Source organism: Dromaius novaehollandiae, chromosome 8 (assembly GCF_036370855.1).
Source record: "Dromaius novaehollandiae isolate bDroNov1 chromosome 8, bDroNov1.hap1, whole genome shotgun sequence".
Taxonomy (NCBI): Eukaryota; Metazoa; Chordata; class Aves; order Casuariiformes; family Dromaiidae; genus Dromaius; species Dromaius novaehollandiae.
In genome coordinates, this window is record NC_088105.1 from 19,567,039 (window position 1) to 19,587,625 (window position 20,587).

Below are 20,587 nucleotides of genomic sequence, written 5' to 3' on the forward strand. Positions count from 1 at the left end.
CCTGCCTTAGGGCTGTCATTTAAATTTTCCTTCAGGATTATGTTATACCATTTATGGCTTTTCTCCAATAATGCACTGACTGAAGTTGCTTTTGGATCCTGTTAATTGGAGCTGGGTGAAACTTTTCAGATTTAATGTTTTTAAATTTAATGTTTCTCATTGAAAAATGCCACTGTCAAAATCTAAAATTTCCCTAGAGTTAGTTAGCTTTTAATGAACTCTTACAGGAGACAAAACTTGCAGTTAAATATTTTGTTTAGTTAAAAAAAAGCTTCTGTCTCAATCTTATGGAAATGAAAATTAAATGGTTCAATTTTTCATTTCAAAGCTGTTCTTTGTCCTAAAGCATGTAAACAATATTTCAGCAAGAGGAAAAAAAAATATAATTAACTTGAAGCAATTTAAAGAAATTAATATCATAGGGAGGGGGCTGGTTTGTTGGTTTGTTTGATGCCCATTTCAGAGCAGAAAAAAAAATTTTCAACAGGTTTTGAGTTCACACAGCAGATGGCTTTATTTTTTCCATTACTTTATTTTCCTCACACACATTTTCACTGCAGGTATTTTCATGTGGCAGCAGGATGTGTATGATTTTTATTAATCTGCAAGACATTCAACTATACACTAACCCATAGTGGCATCTGATCAAAATTTGATCAACCAGATGATTCAATGTGGATTTCAAGTAAGGAATAGCAGAAAAAGTGAGATTATCCTTATTTCGTAATCATCATATTTAGAAAAAAAATGTTTGCCAAGTAAATAGTTTAAAGAGAATTCAATTATTAAAAATGGATCTCAGCATCATGCTGAATTCATGGAACATTTCCAAAGCAATGAAGTGCATACTTCTAAGGATGCAGTAAGTTTGTAGATTAGATAGATCAGTTTGGCTGAATTAAACATTGCACACAAACTATTCAGCTTTTCCAATAGAGACAGATATGCACTATTAAAAAGTAAAGTATCCATAGATATTTATCTATTTAGTTAACATTTTGAGAACTCTCAAAGCTGCTTTGATTTTGCTGCCATCTACTTCAGTTGCAACAGAGTAGCTAATGCAGAAGGCACTCAAAAACTCCACTCATTTTGTTCCTGTATTTTCCCTTTTAGATCCATCCAGGACCAGCATAGGAGTGGTGTAAGAATCACTATCCTTGGGGTCATTTGTCAACCTCTGCCTAAGACTGGGAATAAAGAATGCCAAGAGAGACTAAACAGTTTAGGTGAGAGTTTGAAATACATTAGAGAGTTGATTTTCAGGGAAAGTCACTCCTGTTGGCACATTTAAAATTGGCCAATTCAAAATTCCTGATTCTTTAGAACAATCAGAAAAAGCCAGCACAACAAAGCATTTGGTCAAAGTCACAATCAGAGGATAAGTAAGCTTTTGTCTACTTTTACTAGATTTATTAACTTGCTCTTCCCCATCGTTCAGGAAGGTGATGGAGCAGCTAATCCTGGAAACCGTTACCAAGCAGACGGAGGACAAAAAGGTGATTAGGAGTAGTCAGCATGGTTTCATAAAGGGGACATCATGCTTAGCCAACCTGATAGCCTTCTGTGATGGGATGACTGGCTGGGTAGATGAGGAGAGAGCAGTGGATGTCACCTACCTTGACTTCAGTAAGGCTTCTGACACTGTCTCCCATAACATCCGCACAGGCAAGCTCATGAAGTATGGGCTGGATGAGCAGACAATGAGGTGGATTGAAAACTGTCCGAACAGCAGAGCTCAGAGGTTGTGGTCAGTGGCACAAAGTCTAGTTGGAGGCCTGTAGCTAGCAGCGTACCCCGTCGGTCAACACTGGCTCCAGTCCTGTTCAACTTACTCTGCAGTGACCTGGATGATGGGACAGAGCACACCCTCAGCCAGTCTGCTGATGATACAAAACTGGCAGGAGTGGCTGATACCCCAGAGGGCTGTGCTGCTCTTCAGAGGGACCTCGACAGGCTGGAGAGATGGGCAGAGAGGAACCTCGTGGAGTTCAACCAAGGGAAGTGCAAAGTCCTGCGCCTAGGGAGGAACAAGCCCATGCGCTGGTCCAGGCTGGGGGCTGACCTGCTGGGAAGAAGCTCTGCAGAGCAGGACCGGGGGTCCTGGTGCGCAGCAGGTTGATCACAAGCCAGCAGAGCGCCAGCAAGGCCGACGGGGGCTTCCTGGGCTGCATTAGGAAGAGCCTTGCCAGCAGGTGGAGGGAAGTGATCCTTCCCCTCTACTCAGCCCTGGTGATGCCACACCTGGAGTGCTGTGTCCAGTGCTGGGCTCCCCAGTACAAGAGAGACATAAGGCAGTCATTGATGACAGATCACAACAGCATACTGCCAAGGTATATAAAGCTACTGCAAACGGCCATTGCAGGCAGACATCGACGGCAGCCTTGTGACAGACGTTTCTGTAGTTCTGCATATCTTTGAGGCAGGTTGAACCATTCAGTGATGGTGAAAACCCACCAAGTGCCTTCAGTCCTAGCACGAAGGCAAACCAGTCCAGTTAGAAATCTGAAAATGCACAAAGGTCATAGTGTATTTTCAGGAAGAGAATTTTTTTTTTTTTGAAAAACTGATCATAATTTTCTCTGAATGGACATATTTGTAATAAAAACTGCATGATTACTACACTACAAATACAGAAGAGACTAAGCCTCTTCTAGCTTTAGGAGACTTCATATATTTTTCTTAATTTACTAACTACATTAGGCAGCATTGAAAGTAGTCCATACTCCCATCAAATAATAAATCTACCAATTATTTTAAAACAAGTCATAGTTATCTACATAATAATTTATTCAGCAGAATGTCTAATTATGTAATTCATCTATTTCTAATCAAAAACAGTGATAAAGATTTGTAATGACAATATTTTATCACTAGTATGGTTAATGTATATTTCAGTTCTAAAGCAAGCACATACTTTAATCTTCTCCTACTCCTTTATATAGCAATGATCTCATTTTCAGTTAGAGTTAAAACAAGATCTGATTTAGCTACAAGAAAAGCAAGTCTGATTATGTAAGCTTTGGAATGAAATTGCACTGCAAATGAGACGGTTCAGATGAAAATCTGCCAGTTGTATTTGCTTTTTTCCTGGGCCTTGAAGCAATACAGTAGCAGCTCATGCACTCGATCACTGCTGATTTTCACAGTTTTTTCCAGAGGGGTGTCTAAATGAGGTATCTAAATGCATTTTATGTCAAACAGTCTAAGTATATGTATTAACAGAACTGATTTTGGATCTTATACCTAAGAATAATTACAGAAATAATTTCAACTGTTATGTGAAGGACCCAGATTAAAATGAGCTCTCACAAAGCATTGTGTCATGCCACCATGCACAGGCACGCACATCTTTTATACATGAAATATTGGAGTTGTTCACCTGTCTCCTGTAAGGGCACAGTTTAAGGCAGCAGCTTTCCTCAGGGAATATGCTATCACCAGATTTCTCACTAGGGACTTTTCCATGGAGAGAGTTTTTTTCCTGTCTCACAGAGTTGGTAGTGTTCTTGAAAGCATGCTAGATTCATATAAGAGGCAGTCTCATCAAATTGCTTTTTTGAAGCGGGAGAGAGGAAAGAGAGGTACGGAAGATTGCGCAACCTAAAAAGGCAATATAGTGTACATCTTCAAGATCTTGCTTGCTGTATCTCTTAGAAGCCCTTGAAATTTGCTTTATTGCATTTACTTTATTGAACATTTCAGTTCTACTATATTGCCATTTAGACCCATTGTCAGAATTTCACTGACAGCACTAGATAGACATCTGTGTCATGAGCAGGACTAGAGCTCCTCTTTGAACTGTTGCAGCTTGGTCTTATTGTTCCCTCAAATTCATCCAAAACTATAAACATCAAATACCGAGTCCTGTGACACATTTGTCTCTGATAAATATTAATTTCTTCAAACAGAACATCCAGCTGTTTCCTCAGAAAGCATAAACAATACAGAAAGCACTCACACCAAAGGGAGAATCCTTGTAATAGTCCAGTCTGACTCACAGGAAAATGAAAGAATCCTTGTAATAGTCCAGTCTGACTCATGGGAAAATGAAAGGGTTTGCCCCCCTTTTCAGAAGACTGTATCTGGACCAACACTTGACACCTTCCTTCAAAAGAGGAAAGATTGCTGATAGGAAGTGCCAGTTTTTGAGTTCATGAACCAGTCAGGAGCACTGTCCGTGTCAGGAAGACACACAGCGATCTATTCCAGTTTGTCGTGGAGATGTTAAATATATGTTCCTAGGAGACAGAAGAGGAAAAAGAGGGGCTTGCTCTCAAAGTCTCTGAGATTTTGACATTTTGCTGTCTCAGACTGGATGGACTGACTGATACAAGGCATACAAAATTCAGCCTTATTAAAACCTTATTATTTTTGAATAGCTTAAAACTTATCAGCAGATTTATATAGATATATACATAAATATAAGTGGATTAAGGTGTATATATAGTAAAATATGTATTAGCTCTGATTTTTCCAGTTTTTAAAACTCCCATATAAAACATTTTCATGGGAAAATTGCAGACTAGCTATTATCCAAATACCTATGGTTGTATCAGAAAGCTACTGCAGTTTTATGTGAGAGAAAGAAGTTCAAAAAACTCCCCTCCTTTTTTGATTCTTCTTAAAAAATAGGGGAGTTTTCTACTAGTTTTAATAAAATTCACACTTCAAAAATACACTGGAAACAGGAAAAAATAACAAATTAACAAAAAAATTAGGAGCTGAAAATGAACCACCCAACTACTAAAACACAAAATGTATCACTTCTGACACAATACAGTAATTTAAAATGGTTAAAGGTTATTTCTTAGGAATCCAAGCATATCTAAGAATTTCTCTCTTTCTTCACTTCCCCCAAAACAATCCCTAAGCAATAATGTTTTCTTTTTCTTTTTTTTAAAAAGCTATCCTTCCCTCCACCTAATAAAGTTGGAAAAATCAGTATTACCTGTTTATGAACCTACACTAATGAGGATGCCTTGCTTTACAATTGGGCTCATAAAAGTTTTATTTTCCTGTTCTCTAGTAGTTCAGCATCACTACTAACTACCATGGAAAGCTTTGCAAACTCTGTAATACTCAATTTTTACCCTTTTATATTCCAGGAAAGGCTTGGGATTGTAACATTGACAAAAGCATTTAATATTAACTTTACTGATACCTTTTAAATCTTTTTAAGAGAGATAAGAATCTAAAGACAACACATTCTCCTCCCCAAAATAATATAGTTCTGAAACTGGACATGTTTTTTAAAATGTCCTGGACTTAAAAGAAGAAAGACCTAACATGCATTGGACCAAAATACTATCTAAGCTGCTAGTGAGGAAGATTAGAAAATAAATTACAAAGTTACATGGAAAAACATAAATGGAGACCAGAAGGGCCAAAAAGTTGATTCTTAACATCACATTTTCAGTAAAGCTGTTCCTTTTATGCAGAACTTTAACTAATTTTCAACTTTATAATGAAATATTTGTCACTGCTAAGAATGAGTTAGCGGTACTGCATATTCTAGTGAGAGTTCCAATCTTGTAAACTAAATTTTAAATTACTTAAAAAGTGCTTTTTTATTTTTTCTGAATAAGGCAGAGACACACATACAGCCTTCTGCTGCATTACACAGAGAAATGGAAAACTAGGAGAATGAAGTTACTGGCTGGGATGAAGTGCTATGCATTAGTATTCTTCAACATAACATGGTCCTCATCTAAATAAGCGACCAAGAAATCAGGCAGCTGGTCTACCTTAACTTACAAGTTTCCCATTACGATCAATGGTGAAAACTATTTCCAGGCAGTGATACATTCTTCCTATGACAAGAATCCCAAAGATATGGGAGTCCTGGCACCTAAAGTGACTCTGAACTTCAGAGGTTCTCCTAGGCACTTAGTTCTGCCTAGATGCATGGCTGGTAGGAAGAGAAAGTTAGGTGATAACACTCTTACATTAAATTAATGTATTGCCACTGGGTTAATAATACTAAAAGAAGAATTAGTAAAGCAGTTAGTTAAATTGCCTCCTCTTCTTCTATCTCTTGCTATTTCAGAGTGAACAGGAGAACAAAAACATCTGAGGATTTTTGCACCTCTGCCTTGCAGTTCTGTATGAGTTATTTTCTTTTTTCATGAACAGCTGCATAGGAGCCTACATGAAGTGATCAGCAAGGGCAAAAGCAAAAGTGACTTATTAATCAGTGGAGCAATAAGACATTTCAGCATAGAATATTTGAGTTTTAAGAACCGCACAGGTTTCCTCCATGCATGCGTGTCTCACTTCTTCTGTCAGTATAGTTCATTCTCCTACATTGTGTAATGATCACTGACATGAGATATCAAAGTAGCACTTTACTCCAATTGATAGATAACAATTCAGAAAAGATTGAAAATTTCTCTATAAAGCAAAGTTGTTCAAAATCAAATGCAGCTCCTCCTCATGCATCAGTGAATAGTGATTGACTTCTGTAGTGTTACTCCAGGTGTTCACCGCTACGAGTTTGAAGAAATTCAGCTTCCTTAATGTTGAGAAGGGCTTAAGAAGATATCAGTTTCTGTAAAGTAACACTAGCAGATTGATACCATAGCAACTACTATTACAAATACCTGATGGAACAGCAGCTCCTGCCCCATATGTCTATCCTATATATTTAATATGAATATACACAGAATTCTCACATACCCTGGCATCAAGAGGTTAAACTGTATTGTCATTACCCATGTAAGTTCAGCATAATATCCTGTAATCCTGTCTTACCCAGGAAAATGAATTGTTCATGCACTTCATACATGAAAGAAGCAGCTGCTCTTAGCAGAGACCTTTGAGTTTGTCAGCTAAGGACTTTCATATTGAACTGCTAAGCTGAAAAGCCATCGTATACACAGGTTCTTGTTTTTAGTTTTAGTATCTTAGTTTTTTGATAAGAACTATTACAAGTAATGTTATTCTTCCTGTTGCCACTATTTAATGTGTTCTAATTTAATATTGCACAACCTACTCAATGATATGTTTCATACTGCTCGTGTCTACAATTTCACTATCGTGCACCAGACTGCATTTTACATAATGAGTACAATTACTAAGTTTATAGTCGCCATTCTATTGAGTCGTAATATATTTGCATTTAATAAAAATAGCAAGTATCTGCCACAGTTGTGTTAATAAAACAGGGCATCAACCAGGAATAGACATTTTGAAAACCACTGTATTTTTCAAATTGCATTCATGCAAAGAAAAATGAGCTAAAACCACCTCCCTGCCTAACTGGTTAGTTTAATCCATAGACCTGTCACAAAGAACAGAAATGTCAGAAACATTCAATGTTCATGCTGCTGCTCAGACTGCAACTGAAGAAAACATTACTATTCCCTTTAGAAGGGGCAAAAGCAAGATAGAAAATATTTTTTTCATTGTAACCAAATACCACAACATACACACGCAGTATGCAAACCCAGAGTGTTTATTCCTGTTTTTTCCTCATCATGCTTCTCAAAACAGAACCTAGTTTTCTAGAAATGACAATGGATCATTACACATGTATTGATAGAAAAATATACCTTCTGTCCCTCATGTCCAAGAAATACCTCTTCAGCTTTTCACAACAGAGTGCTTTAATTTGCAATGACTAGTGCTCAAGACAAAATAGAAAAGGTCTAAAATTAATTTTGTGTTTGTTTCAAATCTTCTTCTTAATCCAATTTTAAAAAAAGCAAAAATATTTTGTTAGAAACTTTCAGAACTCTGGTTATTTAGAGTTGGAATGAAAATCCTGCATAAATTCAAAAATTAACTGATAATTTCACGTGAATTGATGTGGACCATTTTTATCTCCTGCAGTCCTTGAGTGTGCAAATCAGGCCGTCTGACAAATATTTGATTATTTTTACTTTTAAATGGGAAATCATTTATATAACAATGCTGAAAGTAAGAAATCTAAAAAAAAAAAAAAAAAATTCTATACCTAGATTAGATTGCAGTGCTTTTCAATAAGTTTCAGTTGCAAAGATGAAATTAACAGAAATTGCTCCCCCCCCCTTGGTAGATCATTAATTTAAAACCACATTTCTGCCCAGCTTCATTCCCCGCTCTTTTGAAGCAGAGGATCAGATATTAACTACTGGGGGACTTACACTGGGAAATATTATTCATTAGTTCTTAGTCTTACTTTCCTTAGTGTAAACTTCATCGACTTTTCTCACTGAAAGGTTTGCCCCATATACCATAACTGTAGTTATACTTACATTCTACCTTGAGTAACAAACAAAGATATGTAACATCTAAAAATGAAATTTTTATAAATGCAAGCTTAAAGGCATAAAACAGCAGGTCAAAATCAACTCTCAGTTACACTAAGGTAAATGCAGGGTAAATCAGCTGGCTTCAGTAGTCACACCAGATTTCTATTTGTGTAAATAAGAGTCAAGTTTGTTCCATATACCCACATTTCTCAGGATAAGCTGTTATTACAGTAGGTCATATAAAAAGCTTTTACGGCTCAAAATAGTAGGAAAGTGTCACAAATAAAACATTTGTGATGGATGAGCTACCCCTATGTACCAAATGAACAGAAATGAGATATCTTTCTGTCACTGGAGCCGAGTTCCCAGACATAATGCTGCATACTGCTCAAATGCTGGGCAAGTTATTTAATGACCGAGTCCCCACATTCGATGTAACCTAAGTTACAAAGGAAAAGTCTTTGCCCTTTCAAGACATCTCCCCAGTTTAGTTCCATTGTTGCAGATATTGATTCTTATTTTAAACTCAGCCAAAACATATTCTACTTCCCATAGTTTTTAATCTTCCAATGTGCTGCAAAATTCTGTATTCATGACTCACCATTGCCTTATAGTACCAATTACAAGAAAGCACAGGTTTGTAAGAGCTGATTAATAGCACTGAGGATTCCTGGCATAAAAGTTAGCTGAGATCTTTACTTTGGGAAAGAGAATGCAACTTAGATAAGGGTTAGAGGGAACATCAAACTTGGAGAATGATAGTTTGGCTCCCAGGTTTTCTAGGCTGGCCATATCATAAAGAGCTTCTCACAGGTGCTCACCTTTGATCCTACTGTCACAAAACTACATTCTGTCTTCACATCATGACTAAAATTATAGACTATGCTGTAGTCAAAATAAAACTGTGGTGTCAGCAACTGCATAACAAAAATTCAGATCTTTGGTTAAATGTTTTAATCCCTAACTTCTAGAATCAGGTTAAAACCTTAACCTTTCTGAAATAAATTTTCTAGCTCTTATCATGGTGTAGAAAGAGCTTTAGAATATGAAGTCTAAGACTTAAAATTCCAAAGGAAGATAGGAGAAACCCACCAATCATTTGAAATCTCATGATTGTTTGATGAAGCTTGCAAAACTGGTACTTTAAATAAGATTTCAATTTTGTCCTTTTCTGACTAGCATAATTTTGTATTTAAAAAGATTAATAACAATTTTTAAGTATTAGTCCACTGGAAGAACACAGAAACAGAAAACCAACTAAGTTATTCATGTTAACCAGACTTCATTTTCAGTGATAGTTCAGTTAAGATTTTGTTCTCCCCTTATCCCCTAAAAACATGCTTTCTACTTTTCACACATTAGAATCAACATTATATTGTATCTGGAATTTGGCAAGATTTATATTTAAACACAGTTGAGGAAAAAATAGAAGCTGACAACAAAGAAACAACATGGGAAATGGAAGGAAGAATAAGTATTACATCAGCAACATAGGAAAACTACTCAGATTATTCAGCTATCACCCCATGCAACTATGGGCTTTCAGTTGTCCCCTTTCAGCATCATCTTAGCACTCTTCAGATAAAGTAACTAGGTATAACAAAATACCTTTGCAGATTCTGGGTCTTATTTTCTGGAGGTAAACCTCACTCTCTTTTTCTTTGCTGACTTGTTTGCATCTTTGTTTCCTTTTCTTTTCATGTTGGAAAATGTTAGTGCAGATGGGTCACCATTTCTACAATTTAATGGCTTTCATGAAAAGGTAGTTTTGCAAAAGTCTCATAAAACTGCATTATCTCCAGGTTTACTTGATCACAAAGCTACATATGACCTTTATATTATAACAACATTTTTATGCTTTGTTCCTACCATATATATTCTATCTTATCATGGTCCTAATTCCCTACTTCCTGTCATCGTTTTATCTTTAATCTTTCCTTCTCCTCAGAATTCTAGTACTAGTTACACCCATTCTTTCACTATCTGATGTCCTTCTCCATCATTTTGGATGTCATAAACCATAGGTATCCCATACACAGATGCAGCAAGACGCGAAGGGCTGAAGCTTGAGGAACACTGAGTCCCGTAAGCGAATGCTACACATGAAAAAGGCAGGCCTCAGCAACTCATTGCCACCTGTCTGCCATTTGTTGGCCATTCTGGCCAACAAACCTAATTACAAAGTCCTGTGGGAACAGACTAAGCTGAAAGCCAATCCAGTGCTACTTCCATAACATTCAGAGATGTTTCTATCAAATTATATTTTCACAACTGAAACAGAGCGCGTCATGCTTGGGCTTATTTCAGTGTAATCACAGAGGGTTGGATTCACAAAAGCATTTAGACAATTTAGGAGCATGGGTTCTATAAAGAAAATTAAGATTTCTTTTTTCATCTTCTTCAGTCCTTTCAGCATTATCCCCTAGCCAAGGTTCATTATTAATATTTTTTTTTAATAATTTGATAAACATTGAAAAATAGATCAAGTATGTTGCTTTAAAAACCAAGGAGTTGATTCTACTTTAATTACATTCAATTTTGAAGTCTATCTTTAGTCATCTAATTGGACTGTCCGTTCCGTCCCCTCCCCTCCCCCCCTCCCCCAAGACTATGATGGTCTTCTCATAGATATTGTCTCAATATCACTTTTTTAATGTTAGCCACCTGTGGCTAGTTTGCCAAAAGAATTTTCTAATTTGGGCCAAGAAAAGTTGCAGTATAAAATGCGTTGCAACACCTGAGAAGTACTAGGTCTCTCCCCTCCTTAATTTTGTATCACCATAATTATCCCACAAATCGTGGTGAAAACTAACATTTCACACATTTGCTGTCCAGACTTTGACCAAAAGAAAAGAAAATGCACTAATGCTCACTCTACAATAGCTATCAAAACAGACCACACACCACTAAGTGCCAGTCTGTAGAAGTGAACAGGACACTGAAAAGCTTAAAAATGGATTTTTGTCAAAAAGAGTAGGTGACTGTACTTTGTTGTAGTTACAGCTTATTCTGGATGGTCAGAATTGGTGGAGTTAACAAAACAGTTTTGTTCCTCAGACTGCAACATTTTGAGATACTTTCCTCCAGATTCTTTTGAACAATCATTATTTTTTTATTCTACAGAAAATTCAAAATTTTCCTTAAGGAAGATGTAGTGGAACTCCCTAGCTCAGATGCTTTCTACTTCTTTTAGAAAACTATTTGCAGATGCTTAATGCAGTATTAAAGAGGGGGGGAAAACAGAGCAGTACAATGCAAAGTTTGTTTCAAACTTCCTTAAAGATAAAACTTGCTGGCAGTCTTGAGTAGAACTATTAATTGTCAACTCAGTATTACATTCGATTTCCTTAAATCACATTTAGCAATAGAACTGAACAAATCAAGGCACAGAGGAAGAGATCTACAACATAAACATCCCAGGCTTTTACACTTAGATGAAGGTGTATTGATTTATAATTCTGAGGAGGAAGGCAACGGTGAGGAAAACGGGAGGGCTTTAAGTATTAAGATCAGTGACAGACCTGATTTACTGGTAAAGAGTGGAGTTTCACCAAACAAAAGGCAGGCCATTGACAATGTGAGAAACAGACATTGTCTTCTTCCTCCCAACCTACTTGTAATACTAGTAACTATGTTACTGTAAACAAATAAAACGGCAAAGGGGTAAGAAAAAAAAGAAAAAAAAACTTTTGCCTCCCAACACAATCACAGAATAAACATAAGTAAGAAGCTGGTGGACCAGATGAAGTATAGCAGTGAAGACGGGTGAAAGAAAAGTAAGGTCTCCACTGCGTAACATAGTGTGCTTTTTGTCAAATCTAAACAAAACCATTGCTGTCTCCTCTCTTCTAAAGATGCCCCCACAGGCAGGGGGCATCAAAATGGGAAAAGCTGTGCAGACCACTTCTTTCAGACTTTAAAAAAGTTACTAAGTTACTGCAGATCTGAGATCTAGGTAAGCTAAAAATAGAGTTTGAAAGTACCCTGTAATTCTATGTACACCACTGAATTCTCCTGCTGACACTTGGACTTTCACTACACATTATTTATTTTCTCTTTTACTTTTTGAAAAGTTTTTTTCTCTTCAATGCCGTGTGAAAGAGCCACACAGACAGTGGGCCACATTGACTGATGATCATTCAAGGTGGAAATTAAAGTGATTATACACTGAGGGCTATCAAAACCTCAAAATGCAAACTTACCTGGAGGAACAGAAAAAAGTGAGAGCGCGTGGGTTTTTTTGTTCATTTTTGATTGTTCTGGGGCAGAGGGGAGGGGAAGGAGGTTAAAAAAGCTTTAAGAATGGAATTTTAAGGTGACAGTATCACTTTTAATATCACTCATTCAGGTGCAAAACCCTCCTTTTGTTAGTGAACTGATTTTCTTTAAACCTCGTTAAGACAGGAGCAAAGCAAGTAAAGCTAAGTAAGAAGAAAACACAAGATAGGGCAGGTTTTGCCAAGAGCTCCCATTTGCTCAACCAAGATTACGAAAGGAATGAAACAAGGTTGAGTTCCGTGATTCCTGACCAAGAATATCAGGAGAAAAATTAAGCACTTTTTTTTTTTTTTTTTGAACTTTTTTCACTTTTCTCTTTCGAAACAGAGAGCAAAAGCAGGAGAAAGGATAGTCTAAAAGCTACCATCTAGTAGTAGCAACATAATTCTTGACATACTAGCTTCCTTCATGCCTGACTACTACTTCCAGCAGCATCAGTCCCAGGATCCCTTATAACAAGGATTCTATCTTTCCCACCATACTATACCATGCAAGCTCTGCCTTCATCACATTTGCTTCTTCCCTGGTCCATGTAGCTCCAACTGACTCCTATTTTGACCACCATTAAAGCAAAAGAGATTTTTAGCTTCATAGCAAATGGATCAACAGAGTAGAAACTCTGTCTTTTCATTGGGACAGATGTTTGGACAGACACATGATTATTAAGAAAGGAATTGGGCCCATCTTCTATCTGGATTACTATCAAAAATGGAGCTCCAAATGGGAGCTTCACCTCAGGAGATGCAGTCAAAAAGTTCAAGCTTTTAGTCATCCTGGAAGATGTTTTGAGTTCTGTATTAAAACAAACAAGCAAAAAACCCCCAGATATCAAAAGTTTTACTCCATCACAATTCTTCACAACAATTCCACAAAAGTTATCTGATAACAAAACTGTTTGATGTAAAATATGCACAATTCCTTGACAACTTTTCCTGTAAAAATAATTTTTAAAAGCCATTTATTTCATTAAAGACATTCTGTTCAAGACAATATTAACGCACTGAAGGCAACTAAAAATGGCTATGGAATTATGAGTCTTATTCTTTCTGTAAGTTAGCTTAGATACAGAAGAACTCACCATAAGCAAATGGAATTTCTAAAAGACAGGTAGTTTATGTGGGTGTAAGAAACATATTATCCTTAAAGCCCATTTCAATCTTAAAATTATTTTTCCAAGATGAAAGTTTAAAAATGCCCAACAAATTTGCATAAAAACTCTTAAAATCTTGCATATTTCTTGAGGAATATTTAATCTACTTCTCAAACAAGTTGCATCAGGGAAAAAAATGAAGCCAATAGTGCAGCAGCTGTTAGTCTGCATTCAAAGGCAGCAGAACAAGGCAGACAGCAGTGCAATGCAGAACAGGAAGGGGAAAAGGGATTGTTTGCTGTCATGCAATTAGGCTTTGTTGTTAGAAATGGTATTAAGACACTGAATAAAGATGAACTTAAATCTCCCATACTACATCCCCTAACCTAGGTTTCAATTCCTGCTCACGAAAAGCTCCATGGAAACAAGCAGGGCTTCAACAGAATAGCGTATTTGTTCTCAGATCTAATACTAAATGAATTTGGGGAGCACATATGACTTAATTTCAAATTTTTCATGTGAGGGTATTTCAATTGGATGCTCTACAGTATTACAGTTCAATTCCTCCCAAATGTGTTATCATCATCTCTGAAAAACAGCAGTTTTCTACCAGCAAGTGTGTATGCTGACTTTACTAGAAGAAAGCCATAACCATTCACCCATCAAGAAATGTTTTCTTTATCAGTCATAAAATAGTCAAGAAAAATTTTTGCTAAAATGACCATGTAAGGACTACCAAATGGATTAATTTTTTGTACATATTCAATTCATAACCACATTTTCGCTCCTCGTCCTCAGTAGTCACCTGCCATTCAGGCTTTATGAAGAACAGATTTACAGTTAATAATAAATACAAGCTGACCAAGAACAGCTGGTAACACAGACATTGTCGGCTTTTGTGCTTTCTTTTGATAAGTTTTTTTTTTCCTCCCCCCTTTCAGTGGCACGGTTTCTACAGCTTAAAAGAAAGCAGCAGTCATGTAGATAGTCTCTCGAGCAAACCTTTTATAAAGCAGTGCGCTGAACCTGATACTAACAATAATGAGTAATCTCCCAAGAAACAATGTCCATCACCAATTTAAACCTCAAAGTATATGAAAATATCTAGACAGCTATCTAAGGGTGACACATACTTCCATCACTCAGAAACCAAACAATTGTGCTCTGTAGAAATAAAATACCAATGTGCAGGGCAACAGTGCTGCTTATAGTCAGATGAATGGCAGAGGCTGCCTAACGGGAGTTAGTGGATAACATCTGAGGACCCCAGACAGCCTCCCCCAACAGCCCTGTGTGCACTCCACTTTTCCTATAGATAAAATAGTCTTTCCCATCAGGCCATTGCCTCCCTCATCCCTGCAACATCCAGCAGGCGTAAGGAAGGAAAGGAAAAAGAAGTGGAATCAATACAGAAGAGGACCTTCTGTGCTACAAACATAATACCTTAGGTAAATGTTAGGTATTTTTTCATGTATGTGTTATTTGTTCTAACGTAGAAAATAATGATTTCAGGTTTAAAGAAAAAAAAAAAGTTTGATGTTTAAGAATTTAAAAGACATTGAGGATCTTTTCCTGATGTGCTTGTCTAAATCTCAAATCCTACTGTGAAAATCTGTACAGTAGACAATGCTGAGCAGAGAAGAACTGAGTTTTCCTTTCATCAAAACAGATAAGAAAGAGTTAAATGCAAATCATCCAAAGAGCAAGTCCCTTGCAGCCAGGCAGTAATCTCTAAAGGTTACCTTAAGCACCAGATTTTGGACCATAATTTTATCTGTAGAGCTTAATAGATCAGTATAGGAGCAAGAGAACCGATCCCAATAATACAAGAATATATAATTGAATCTTCAAAAAACGCAGCTCTTCAGGCCAAAAATTTTGTAAAAGCTTCATATGGCGATGCTTTTGCTGAACCACATCACTGGGAATCATCAAAATGTTTTATTTTCCTTGTAAAGTAGCAACTGCTTTACAATCAACAGACTTGAAAGCATCCCACAAAACAGTTATGGAGTTCCCAAATGATCACAGCCCATTCTTACACCATCCTTTACTTCTCTCATTTAGGATTCATGCCTCTCTGTTTGGGAAGGGCTGCATTGATTGAAAATACAAAGCAAACAGCCTTTGTGAAGGGGTAATAGTATCAAAAAAGGTAAAAACAAAATGTCCAAACAATATCACAACAGCATGGCTCTGCAAATTCTGCCACCCTGTTATTCATACCCTAGCATGCTCCAGCTGACTCCACTGTCCTAATAAAAACCACTAGTCCTAAAACAGAGTTGAAGCCCAGAGCCTGATTTCAGCAAAGAGAGACCACTCTATATACGGATCATCTGGGCATCTGCTAAAACTCAGAGGCAGAAAGACAGATACATTAATATTTGATGAAATGGACAAATAATTTGTAAATGTATGTCATTTTATTAATTTTTTGATTTCAAATAAGAAGTCTTCCACCATTTTCAAAATAAAGTTTTTATTTAAAATTGTCTTTATTTGAACAAAATTAAAAATATTACTTGACCCATAGCAATTTATGAATGCTAAATTCACCAGCAACTTGTGCTTTAGTTCTAAGCTTCTCATTTTTGAAATTGCCAACCTAAAAAACCTTTTTCTCCAAACTACATCAGAGGTCTAAAATGTAGTTACTGACCTGATAAAAATAACTGTTTTCTTTCCCTAATCCCTCCCTCCAAAATCGAATTTCGATATTTAGGAATTTTCAATATTTTTAATAGAAAGTCAGCATTCTGTGTGGAGAGTAGATAAGACACAAACATTCTCTTCTATATGAAAACAAAAATGATCTAATATAAGGAAATGTTTTGGATCAAGTTCAGAATTTGGTATCCATCATTGAGGACAAAAAGTAGATACTAAGAGAAAGACTAAATTGCTTCTTCCAAACAGACCAAAACTAAAGTGCAAAAGTAGGCTTCTTTTAAAGAATTACCACCAGCAGTCATTTGGTAAAGCAGAGTTATTTCCTCTAATATCTATGTTAATATTCTTTTGGGTAAGCACACTTAATGTGCAATTTCTTTAATAAAACGCTTACATAACAAACTCCTTTTTGATCTAAAATAGGGTTTGCCAGACAATTTTACCGATTATGTTATACTCAGTCAAGGAGTCTGTAAAGCTCTCATGGCAGGAGACATTGTAGTAGCCTCTCCTTCCCATCAATACAATCATTAAATAAGCTTTTCGGAGGTTACAGATTCTCTAAACACAATTTCTCTTATGGAGAACATGGTGTGCTTTTAAAAGCAGATATGGATTTTTGTTGATTGAAGAGGATACTACTGTTTATAGGAAGTCCTCTGACTTGTGATTTATTCTTTTATTAATCTTGTAGTTATTACCTGAATTATTTTTCCAAGAAACAGTTTTGATCCTTCTTGTAAATACCAAGTATTTCCTCCTAATCAAAGAATTCAAGAGCAGTATTTTTAGTTACCAGAGTTGTTAACTACTAATTACTTTATGAACTGGCCTTTTAGCATCACAGGCCTTGGCAAGGAAATTTATTTGCTTCCTATAAGAGTCATGAAAAAGGCGCATGCTGATTTCAGTAAGAGCTGGATTAAGCCTCAAACTGTATGTAGTTTTATGTATCAGGAAATGAAGCAATACTTGGTTCCTTTTGTCCTACACTGATAACAAAATCTGCTGCCATGTCACGGTTGCCATGGTCCTAGAAAGTTACATTCTGCCCTGAATATCTTGAATGCACTTTTTCAGGACTGGAACCTTTGAAGATTTGCCTTTTCTGGTTATTCTCATCTCTTCTGTTTTTCTTAAATTAAATATATGAGTGTCACTGTTATTAGAACAGTGACGCTGTGCATCTATGAGAAAAATTTTGTGAATCTGTTGCCTGCACATCTGCTTCTTTCTCCTTTACACTTCCTTTTTAAACAAAAAAGTTGTAACTTCATAAACAGAACAAAAATACAGCACTTCAGTTGTTACAGAGCAGAAACGTGCTCTCATCCTAAAACTCACATTATAATGAAGCAAATCACCATCCATTAATTTTTAATAACAAAAAGGATAGTTGTATCAACATAAAACTGAAATTATTCCTGTCCCCAATAATGGTAATTTTTCTTGTCAAGAGCAATTATTTTTTACTCCATTATGGACTTCATGAAGATTAAGAGAGCTAAAAGCAAAAAAGATCATTTTACAGAAGCATAAACTATATAACAATTAACTGGCTCCGGGATTGACAGGAATAAAAGTGCTGGAAAAAATGAGTAAAGCACTAATCATAACTGTACCTCTCATTGAAATAATAATTGGCTCCTTTGCATTTTATCTTTGCATGGTAGCCCTTTCATCATCTACTAGCAGGAGCTTGGAGTGAGGAGTTATTGTTGTTTTGTAACTCTGTTCATTTCTAAACATAAGTTTTGATGAACATGAAAATAAGGATTGCAAGACTAGAGACCGAAATACAGAACTTTACTGCAGAGGAAGCAGCTGAGGAGTTCACATCATTACTCCCTGGACTTGAAAGCACACTTTCTAGTGCACCAGTACCCTGAGTAAAGAAAACAGCCATGGCTTGTTTTCAAAATGAAGTCCAGTGAACCACGCAGAGATTATATACATAGTCCACGGTACATGTGTCACATCCTGTTCTTGGCAAATCCTCCTGGAAGAAAGAGAATACTAAAAAACAGTGAAAGAGTAGGAGTAGGAAGATGGTGCCTAAAATCATAGGGCAGGTGAGCTCACGTACTTTCTCAGCATGCTCTGAATCAAAAGGCATAGCCTGGAACACCCCGGGCTCAAATGACTCTGAGACGATACTTTCAGAGCTAAAATGAATTTCCACATGATTTACATGACAACCACTTTGATTCAAGACTTCTGTACTGATGGTTTCTTTTAAGGATATTTGAAAGAAAGTTACATATTTGCATTTACTTCCCCAAGTATAGAAATACAAAGCTATTACTACAGTCTTCCCATATAAATAATATGTAGTAGTCAAATTTAGCAAGCCCCTGTGCAAAAGAAGAAACTTTTTTTCCTCCCCTAAAGATCTTTGTATTAAAGTGAGATAGCCCAGAAGGAAATATGCTTGTGCTTATTTACAATCATATCAATAGGAACCTAATTCTGCTGGCTTTTTACTGACATAGGAAGCAGTTTTGCTTAGCACTTTATTCTTTTTTATATCAAAAAAACCTATGATCTGCATAGTAGCATAGTAGTATACTTGTATTCAACTTCTGTCTTTTAAGGAGACTCGATATTAGTCTTGAAAGTTCTTCAAATTTAAAAAAAGTCGAAGTTTGTTGGTACTGGATTAAGAATGCAGTTGAAATTTATATTTTATGTGCTAAATGTTAACCTATTGAAATGAAATTCCTTATAATTATTAGAATTTCTATCTAATATATTATCCACACTGATTTCTGAATGTAACTGTGACCCTATATTTATTTGTTTGTACTTAACTGCTTGACCATTATGAAATACAAAAGTCAATTTTACATTTAATTTCTCTGTACATTTGATATGATAAGCACATATTCAAATGAAATATGCAATCATATCTGCCATGGTTTTAGATTCCTATAAAATTTCATAGGCACAAAAACCTTTCCTTCATCAAAAAAAGCACAACAGAATGTTAACGTATGCTATGCAGTCCTATTAGTGTAGCTGCCACCTGGATATTATCCAACTGCAACACTTTTCCATAAGAACTAATCTGAAGTGATCATCAGTTCCCCTTTGTAAACTGTAGAAAATAGAATGCAATCCAAGTTAAAGGGATTCATCACAAATTCTAGACAATTTTAACTTTGAATGCAATCAGTAACGGACTCACTTATTCTGTACTCATAAACATCTTAAAAGGAAAAATTAGAGGAGGTTAATGACAAAGAATTATCCTCCCACTGCCTTTAGTTTACCAAAAGGTTAGAGACAGAAAAAAAGGGAAGAAGATGAGATGCGACTCTCATTCAAAGCCTGTCTGAAATCAAAATGGCCTATTTTTGCAAGGATTCATTTATGCAAGCAAGACTACCACTCCCTCAAAATGACGCACAAAACAAGTCAATATTCTCCCTCCCCGGAAGTAGTATAATGGTATCTCCACACAGTTAGCCGCTGCACAGAAGAAACACAGCATTCTGGCTCTCAAAGAAATACTCTTTAAAGATATATGCTGATACATAAGCTCAGGATATGAATTTCCTGGAGATCTCCCTCTCCCCCTCTCATCCCTCAAAATATTTCTACAAATAGTGTATGATACGCAGAGGGCTGATTTTAATGAATATTAGTAAGCCTCAAAATTGAAGCCATTCTGTCGGAATAGTAATGCTCATTGTCCTTACTCTCTTAATTATAGGAATAAAAGCAAGTATGCACAAAATGAACAGCTATATCTTTCAGTTTCCAGCAACATTTTCCCACTTTCTCCCCATCTCCCCCCAAAACAAGCAAACAACAAACAAAAAAACCCACCAAAACAAGCTTAAGAAGTGTCTGGCAGTAAAACTGGACAATGTTTGCAGTTGGAGAGGAAAGCAGTATTCGTGTTTCTACAGGCACTGGCCTGCTAACATTGCCTCTGATACAAACAGTGACCACCCATAGCAGTTACCAAAGAAAAATGCTCCTATTGCTACTATGTGTGTACAACCAAAAGCTGTTGTGGAAGGCAGTCGGGCTACAATAATAAGGTATATACAACTGAATATTTTTTCTAAAGACCTAACATATAAATGCAAAAGCAGTATCAAAAAGGCAGTTAAATTTATCATCGGTTAATCCATCGATTCCAATGAATTTCGTGGTCATTCATGTAGATACAGTTACATTGACTGATGTTTTCTTGGCACAGTTACCATCTAGATAAGTTACAAATCAGAACTGTGAGGGGTTTCAGTAAATTCCCATGAAGTGAGATACAGGATTAATCGATATTTTTAATCAGGAACTGTCA

The 20,587-nt window shown here is 36.3% G+C and overlaps 2 long non-coding RNA genes across 9 annotated transcripts in view; one reads left to right on the forward strand and one right to left on the reverse strand.

The window, feature by feature from the left end:
* The window catches only part of LOC112989847 (uncharacterized), a 201,300-nt gene that overhangs the window by 108,358 nt on the left and 72,355 nt on the right, over positions 1-20,587 (forward strand). Inside the window, exons 4-6 of one of the 5 annotated variants that reach the window (XR_003260926.2) lie at positions 1,117-1,229; positions 1,442-1,499; positions 1,669-7,003. The exons of 2 other annotated variants lie outside the window; for them this stretch is intronic. This is a non-coding gene — a long non-coding RNA (uncharacterized LOC112989847). Of the gene's footprint in view, positions 1-1,116; positions 1,230-1,441; positions 7,004-20,587 lie in introns of those variants that run through there. 2 more of the 5 variants (XR_010390175.1, XR_010390176.1) reach the window with 2 other exon arrangements.
* Positions 1-20,587, reverse strand: part of LOC112989846 (uncharacterized) — a 385,773-nt gene that overhangs the window by 51,354 nt on the left and 313,832 nt on the right. The window lies entirely within an intron of this gene.